The sequence below is a fragment of the Plecotus auritus genome (genome assembly GCF_963455305.1).
Source record: "Plecotus auritus genome assembly, chromosome: 1".
Taxonomy (NCBI): domain Eukaryota; kingdom Metazoa; phylum Chordata; class Mammalia; order Chiroptera; family Vespertilionidae; genus Plecotus; species Plecotus auritus.
In genome coordinates this window covers 104,115,510-104,124,408 of record NC_137770.1, presented here as the reverse complement: position 1 = coordinate 104,124,408, position 8,899 = coordinate 104,115,510, and the positions used below count along the sequence as shown (strand labels likewise).

General features: G+C 40.9%; 1 pseudogene across 1 annotated transcript; it reads right to left on the bottom strand.

Annotated features, from left to right (window-relative positions):
• Positions 1-1,052: 1,052 nt before the first annotated feature.
• LOC308240691 (sorbin and SH3 domain-containing protein 1-like) lies at positions 1,053-7,708 on the bottom strand (annotated as a pseudogene). The gene is made up of 2 exons: positions 6,795-7,708; positions 1,053-1,065 (listed from the first exon to the last, which is right to left on the bottom strand). The product of its transcript is annotated as a sorbin and SH3 domain-containing protein 1-like (transcript).
• Positions 7,709-8,899: the final 1,191 nt, after the last annotated feature.

Genomic DNA, 8,899 nt, shown 5'->3' with positions numbered 1-8,899 from the left:
AGGGAGTTTATCACTACCAAACCAGCTATGCAAGAAATGCTAAAGGGAATGCTGTAAAAAGAAGAAACAAAAAGGTAAGAAGGAACGCAGCCTCAAAAAATAAAAATGGCTAAAAACAAGTACCTTTCAATAATAACTTTAAACTTAAACGGACTAAATGCTCCAATCAAAAGACATTGAGTGGCTGAATGGATAAAAAAAAATGACCCATATATATGCTGTCTACAAGAGACCCACCTCAGAACAAGCGACTCACACAGACTGAAAGTAAAGGGATGGAAAATATCTTTCAGGAAAATGGAAATGAAAAAAAAAGCTGGGGTAGCAATACTTATATCAGACAAAATAGACCTCAAAGTGAAGGCAATAACAAGAGATAAGGAAGGCCACTTCATAATACTAAAGGGATCGATACAACAAGAGGATACAACCCTGGTAAACATATATGCACCCAATGCAGGAGCACCCAAATACATAAAAAATCTCCTGGAAGATATCAAGAGAGAGATTGACAACAATACAATCATAGTAGAAGACTTTAATACCCCACTGAAATCACTGGATAAATCCTCTAGACAAAAAATCAGCAAAGAAACAGCAATTCTAAAGGACTCACTAGATCAGATGGACGTACTTGACATCTTCAGAACATTTCGACCCAAAGCCGTGGAATATATGTTCTTCTCAAGTACACATGGGATATTTTCAAAAATAGACCACATACTGGGTCAGAAGCAAAGTCTCCCTAAATTCAAGAAGATTGAAATCATACTAAGCATCTTCTCAGACCACAATGGCATAATATTAGAAATAAACTATAATAAAAACAATCCAAGACACTCAAACACTTGGAAGCTAAATAGCATGTTATTAAATATTGATTGAGTTACCAATAAGATCAAAGAAGAAATTAAAAACGTCCTGAAAACTAATGACAATAAAAACACAATAATCCAAAACCTATGGGACACAATGAAAGCAGTCCTGAGAGGGAAGTTCATAGCTCTACAGGCCTACCTCAAAAAACAAGAAAAAAATGGTAGTAAATCATCTCATGCTACAACTCTAAGAATTAGAAAGAGAGCAACAAGAAAAGCCCAGAGTAAGCAGAAGGAAGGAGATAATAAAGATTAGAGCAGAAATAAATGACATAGAGACCAAAAAAACAATACGAAAGATCAATGAACCAAGAACTGGTTCTTTGAAAGGATAAACAAGATTGATGAACCTCTAGCCAGGCTCACCAAGAAACAAAAAGAGAGGACCCAAATAAACAAAATCAGAAATGATAGAGGTGAAATAACAACAGACCCCACAGAAATACAAAAAATTGCTTAAAAAAAATACTATGAACAACTCTATTCCAACAAACTAGACAACCTGGAGGAAATGGACATATTCCTAGAAAAATAGAACCTTCTAAAACTCAATCAGGAAGATTCTAAAACTCTCAATAGGCCAATAACTATGGAAGAAATTGAAGCAGTCATCAAAAAGCTTCCAGCAAACAAAAGCCCAGGGCCAGATGGCTTCACAGGAGAGTTATACCAAACATTCAATGAAAAACTAAAACCTATCCTCCTCCAACTATTCCAAAAAATTTAAGAGCAAGGAACACTTCCAAGCTCATTCTATGAAGCCAGCATCACCCTAATACCAAAACTAGATAAAGACAACACAATGAAAGCGAATTATAGGCCAATATCCCTTATGAATATAGATGCCAAAATACTCAACAAAATTCTAGCAAATCAGATCCAACAGTACATCAGAAAGATCATACACCATGACCAAGTAGGATTTATCCCAGGGATGCAAGGATGGTACAATATCTGCAAATCAATAAACGTGATATATCACATAAACAAATTAAGGGAGAAAAATCACATAGTCATATCAATTGACACAGAAAAAAACATTTGACAAAACCCAACACCCTTTCTTGATAAAAACTCTCAGCAAGGTGGGAATAGAAGGATCATACCCCAATATCATAAAAGCCATATATGACAAACCCACAACCAGCATCACACTCAATGGATAAAAACTAAAACCATTTCCCCTAAGAACAGGAACAAGACAGGGATGCCCACTCTCACCACTCCTGTTCCACATAGTACTGGAAGTACTAGCCATTGCTATCAGACAAGAAGAAGAAATAAAAGGCATCCAGAGGAGAAACCAAGATGGTAGCATAGGTAAACATGTGAACTGCTGCCTCGCACAACCACTTCAAAACTACAACTAAAAGACAAAACAGACATCATCCAGAACCAAAGGAAGGTTGGCTAAGTGGAAATTCTACAACTAGAAGGAAAGAGAAAAGTACACTGAGACTCAGAGGAGCTGCGGAAGTAAAGGCAGAGGTATAGAGGAAATCCTACCTTTGTCTCAACTACACCTGCATTATTGCAGTAGCCTTTTAAAGGGTATCCCTGCTTCTCTCCTCACCACCACCCTCATTCAGTCCATTCTAAACACAAAGCCCTTTAAATTGTAAGTCAGATAATATCACTGCTCTGACTAAAACCCTCCAATGGGACCATCTCACTCAGAGTAAAAGCCAAAGTTCTTAGACACCTGCAAAAGTCTATGTGACTTGGATCGTGTCACCTATCTACCTACACTCATATCCTGCAAGTCCCCTGCTGATCTCTCTACCCACTAGATGCTAGGCACCCTGTAGCCAGGGCCTTTGCTCTAGCTATTCTTCTTCTTGATGTTCCCCCAGACATGGCCAACTCATTCATTTCCTTTAAGTCTTGGCTACCACTTGACAATGCCAACCCTGATCATCTATTTAAAATGGTAATCAGTTCTTCCACCACTGACACATCTGGATTTTCTTATTCTGCTCTACTATTTTAAAAAAATTCGTATCACAGTAACAACCAACCCCACAGAAATACAAAGGATTATGAAAAAAAATACTATGAATAACTCTATTCCAACAAACTGGACAACCTAGATGAAACAGACATGTTCTTAGAAAAATACAAGCTTCCGAAACTCAGTCAGGAAGAATAAAAAAAAAACATGAATAGGCCGATAACTCCTGAAGAAATTGAAGCAGTCATAAAAAAAAACAAAAAAACTTCTAGTAAACAAAAGCCCTGGTCTGGACGGCTTTACAGGGGAGTTCTATCAAGCATCCAAAGAAGAACTAAAATCTATCCTCCTCAGACTATTCAAAAAATTCAAGAGGAAGGCACACTTCCTAGCTCTTTCTATGAAGCCAGCATTGCCCTAATTACAAAACCAGATAAAGACACCACAAAGAAAGAGAACTACAGGCCAATAACCTTGATGAACATAGATGCTAAAATCCTCAACAGAATTGTAGCAAATCGGATCCAGCATTACATTAGAAAGATCATACACCATGATCAAGTGGGATTTATTCTGGGGATGCAAGGATGGTACAATATCTGCAAGTCAATAAATGCGGTACATCATATAAACAAATTGAGAGACAAAAATCACATAATCATATCAATTGATGCAGAAAAAGCAATTGAGAAAATCCAACACTCTTTCTTGATAAAAACTCTCAGCAAAGTGGGAATAGACGGATCATACCTCAACATAATTAAAGCCTTATATGACAAACCTACAGCCAACATCATACTCAATGGGCAAAAACTAAATTCATTTCCCCTAAGAACAGGAACAAGAGAGGGATGCCCACTTTCACCACTCCTGTGCAATATAGTACTGGAAGTGCTAGCCATAGAAATCAGACAAGAAGAAGAAATAAAAGGCATCCAAATTGGAAAAGAAGCCTAGCTGGTTTGGCTCAGTGGATAGAGCATCGGCCTACGGACTGAAGGGTCCCAGGTTCGATTCCGGCCAAGTGCATATGCCTAAGTTGCAGGCTCCATCCCCAGTAGAGGGTGTGCAGGAGGCAGCCAATCAATGATTCTCTCTCATCATTGATGTTTCTCTCCTCTCTCTCCCTCTCCCTTCCTCTCTGAAATCAATAAAAATATATTTTAAAAAAAGAAAATTGGAAAAGAAGAAGTAAAACTGTCATTATTTGCAGATGACATGATATTGTATATACAAAACCCCAAAGACTCCATCATAAAACTACTAGACTTAATAAATGAATTTGGCAATGTAGCAGGATACAAAATTAACACCCAGAAATCTATGGCTTATTTTATACACCAACAATGAGCTCACAGAAAGAGAAACTAAAAAAAAATCCCATTTACCATTGCACCAAATAAACTTAACTAAGGACATAAAAGACTTGTACTCAGAAAACTATAGGACATTGAAAAAAAAGATAGAGGAAGACATAAACAAATGGAAGAATATTTCATGTTCATGGATTAGTAGAATCAACATCATTAAAATGTCCATACTACCCAAAGCAATTTATAGATTCAATGCAACCCCCATTAAAATGCCAACGGCATATTTCACAGACCTAGAACAAACTCTACAAAAATTCATCTGGAATTAAAAAAGACCCCGAATAGCCACAGCAATCCTGAGAAAGAAGAACAAAGTTGGAGGGATCACCAATACCAGATATCAAGCTATATTACAAAGTCACTGTTCTCAAAACTGCCTGGTACCGGCACAAGAACAGGCATATAGACCAGTGGAACAGAACAGAGAACCCAGAAATAGACCCAAGCCATTATGCTCAATTAATATTTGACAAAGGAGGCAACAGCATACAATGGAGATAAGACAGTCTCTTCAATAAATGGTACTGGGAAACTTGGTCAGATATATGCAAAAAAAAAAAAAAGAAAGAAAGAAACTAGATTACCAACTTACTCCATACACAAAAACAAAGTAAAAATGGTTAAAAGACTTAAATATAAGATGGGAAACTATAAAAATCTGAGAAGATTCCATAGGCAGCAAAACATCAGACATATGTCATAGCAAAATCTTTACCAATACAGCTCCTAGGGCAATAGAAACTAAGGAGAAAATAAACAAATGGACTACATCAAAATACAAAGCTTCTGCACAGCAAAAGAAACCATCAACAAAACAACAAGAAAGCCCACTGTATGGGAGAACAGAACATACACTGAGTGACCAGATTATGATCTCTGAATGCATAGTAATCTGACCTCTCAGTGTATATCCTATATAATAAAAGGCTAATATGCAAATTGTCCCCTCGACCAGGAGTTCAACCAGCAGGCAGGCCAGCCAACCACCCATGTCCCCTCCTCCTGGCCAGGCTGGCTGGACCCCACCCATGCACGAATTCATGCATCGGGCCTCTAATATATATATATATATTTATATTTATATTTATATTTATATTTATATTTATATTTATATTTATATTTATATTTATATTTATATTTATATTTATATTTATATTTATATTTATATTTATATTTATATTTATTTATATTTATATTTATATTTATATTTATATTTATATTTATATTTATATTTACATTTATATGTACATATATCCTATCTAATAAAAGAGTAATATGCAAATTAACCATCACTCTGCTACACCTACAAGCCACGCCCACCAGCCACGCCCACCAGCCAATCAGGAGGGAATATGCAAATAAACCCAACCAAGATGCCTGCAGCCACAGAGAGCAGGAGGGAGGCTTGGGTTTCTCTGGCAATGGAGGAAGCCAAGCTTTCCGCCTGCCCTTGCCGGCCTAGGCCTCCAGTCAAGGCTACAAAGTTTCAATGATAGAAGATACATAAACCCAAACAGAAATGGCGGCAGCCACGGAGCTGGAAAGAGCAGGAGGCTAGGGTTGCCCACGGCAATGAAGGAAGCCAAGCTTTCCGCACACCCTGGCTGGCCCTGCCCTCGCTTAAGGCTACAAAGTTTCAATTATAGAAGATACATAAATCCAACAGAATGGCTGCTGCCACCAAGCAAGCAGAAGGCTTGGCTCCGCCCCAGGCTACAAAGTTTCAATTGTAGAAGATAAATAAACCCCAGATCCCGGGGCCTCCGCTTGGGTTGCCAGGGGGCGTGGCTGGCCTGCAAACCACCACAGGCCCCTCGCCCAGGCCACTCCACGCCCCAAGGGAACCCCCACCCTGATCCGGGACACCCTTCAGGGCAAACCAGCTGGTCCCCACCCGTGCACCAGGCCTCTATCCTATCTAATAAAAGAGTAATAGGCAGATTGGCCATCACTCCAACACACAAGATGGCTGCCCCCATGTGGTCAAAGATCCTGCCCCCATGTGGACACAAGATGGCCACCACAAGATGGCCAGCAAGGGAGGGCAGTTGGGAGGGACCAGGCCTGCAAGGGAGGGCAGTTGTGGGTGATCAGGCCAGCAGGGGAGGGCAGTTGGGAGGGACCAGGCCTGCAAGGGAGGGCAGTTGGGGGCAATCAAGCCTGCAGGGGAGGGCAGTTAGGGGTGACCAAGCTGGCAGAGGAGGGAAGTTGGGGGCAACCAGGCCTGCAGGGAAAGGCAGTTGGGAAGGACCCAGGCCTGCAGGGGAGGGCAGTTAGGGGTGACCAGGCCTGCAAGGGAGGGCAGTTAGGGGTGACCAGGCCTGCAAGGGAGGGCAGTTAGGGGTGACCAGGCCTGCAAGGGAGGGCAGTTAAGAGAAAACAGGCTGGCAGGGGAGCAGTTAGGCATTAATCAGGCTGGCAGGGGAGTGGTTAGGGGGTGATCAGGCTGGCAGGCAGAAGCGGTTAGGGGCAATCAGGCAGAGGCAGGCGAGTGGTTGGGAGCCAGCAGTCCTGGATTGTGAGAGGGCAGTCAGACATCCCTCAAGGAGTCCCAGATTGGAGAGGGTGCAGGCTGGGCTTAGGGACACACACCCCCATGCACAAATTTTGTGCACCAGGCCTCTAGTATAGCTATATAATGCTTGGTAGCTAAATAAATCTTGTGAGGCTTGACTCCTGTCTGGGGTGACTCTTCGCTGCTGGGCTTGAGGTTGCTGTGGGCTCACGGTGGCACTATGACTTGGGGAGGAGTAAGGCAGGTCAATGTAATCCACCGGGTTTTTCACCAGTGGCCTTTTGAGCATGTCCACGTAGGTGATGGGGAAGATGCCTTGCTGGGTCGTCCCTGGGATCCTCCCCTAGTACCAGTTCTCGTCCACCTGTCGGAGCAGCGTGATCCTCTCACCCTTCCTGAAGGACATTTCTACTTGCATATCCCCATTAAAGTTGAACTTTGCAATAGCTTCTCCGTATTCCAAAATCTGCACCGGTGCCAACTTTTTGGGCTGAGCCTTCTCTGCAAGAGGAAGAAGCTTGATGTAGGTTCGCGGGAAGATGCCCACCCGGCCGTGGTGCTTGCCTTCGTACCAGTTCTGGTCGATCTGCTTATAAATGTGAACAATGTCTCCCTTTTGCAGAGGAAGCTCCTTCAGTGTCTGAGCTTTAAAGTCAAATTTGGCTCTGGCAGGTCTCATTTCTTTATCATCATGACGCCTTCGGATGAATTCTTCTGTGGATTCCAAGTAGTCAGCTGGTATAAAATGTCTTGGTGATTCTGAATCTTTCGTGGAGGCCAAGCTGGACGGGCGCTTGAGCCCACTGAGGCCCTGGAGAGGGATGTCTCCACCTTCCAGGACGCTTTTCTAAATCTGCCTCTCATTCTCCAGGCTCCCGAGGTCGCCGGGAGCCCCATCGGATTCCCTCTTCACTGCGTGGAAGTTGGAAGAATATATATATCCAGGAGGCTCTGAAGACATTTCCGGAGTGGGGCTGACTGCTGAGCTCATCAGAGTCGGAGGGAGGGAGAGAGAAGAGAAACAACAATGTGAGATAGACACATTGATTTGTTGCCTCCCGTACATGTCCTGACCAGGCTGGGGATCATACTTGCAACCAAGGTACATACCCTTGACCGGAATCAAACCTGGGACCCTTCAGTCTGAGGGCTGACGCTCTATCCACTGAGTCAAACCAACTAGGGCCCTCATGTATTTTATATATTAAATTCTTGTCAAATACATGATTTACAAATATTTTCTTCCACTCCATAGGTTGGTTGCCATTTTACTTATTTTGTTGTGCAACTTTTTAGTTTGATGTAGCTCCAGTTAATGATTTTAGCTTTTGTTGCCAAGACCAATGTCAAGGAGCTTTTACCTTGTGCTTTTTTCTAGTTTTGCAAGTTTCAGGTCTTACATTTGAGTTTTTAATCCATCTCAATTTAATTTTTGTGAGTAGTGTAAAATAGGGGTCCAATTTCATTATTTTCCATATGAATATCCAGATTTCCCAATACCATTTATTGAAGAGACTAATTTATGTGTTGATTTAATTGCCATAGTAAATTAAGTCACTTTTATTTTCTATGCAACAAAGCTATTGATGTTTGCATAGTAAAGTTATAATTAGCCCTTTTATTGAATAATAATTTTATCTTTACTTTCCAGATACATATCACTGACAATCACTACAATTTGCCCTCTTCCTATCTCATTTTTATAGCTCATTTCTTTTTCTTGTCTATCTGCATTGGCTAGTACTTCCCAGATAGGACTGAAAAAAACAAAGGTGATGGTCTGAATCTGATGGTACTGCTTCCAGTGTTTAGTTATTAAGAATGATATAATGTTGAGCTTCACATGACTGTCTTGTTCTCATTCCTCAGGCCTCTGATAAAGTCATATCCTCAGGGAGGCTTTTACTAACTACATGATCTAAAATCCCTCACCCTCATATCTTTGTAGATCTCTAATTAGTGCACTTTCATTTTCTTATAGCAATTATTTCTATATTTAATGTGTATTGTGTATTTGAATTCTGAATTTTTTGTGCATTTACTTTTTGAAATTGTTTTTGCCTTCATTTAAATGTAAGCATACAAAAGCAAGAACCTGATCTGCCCAGCACATAATACCTTTCCGATCAGTAAACATTGGACCTTCTAACTAAAAAAAGGAAAGAATGCACTTATGCTTCCT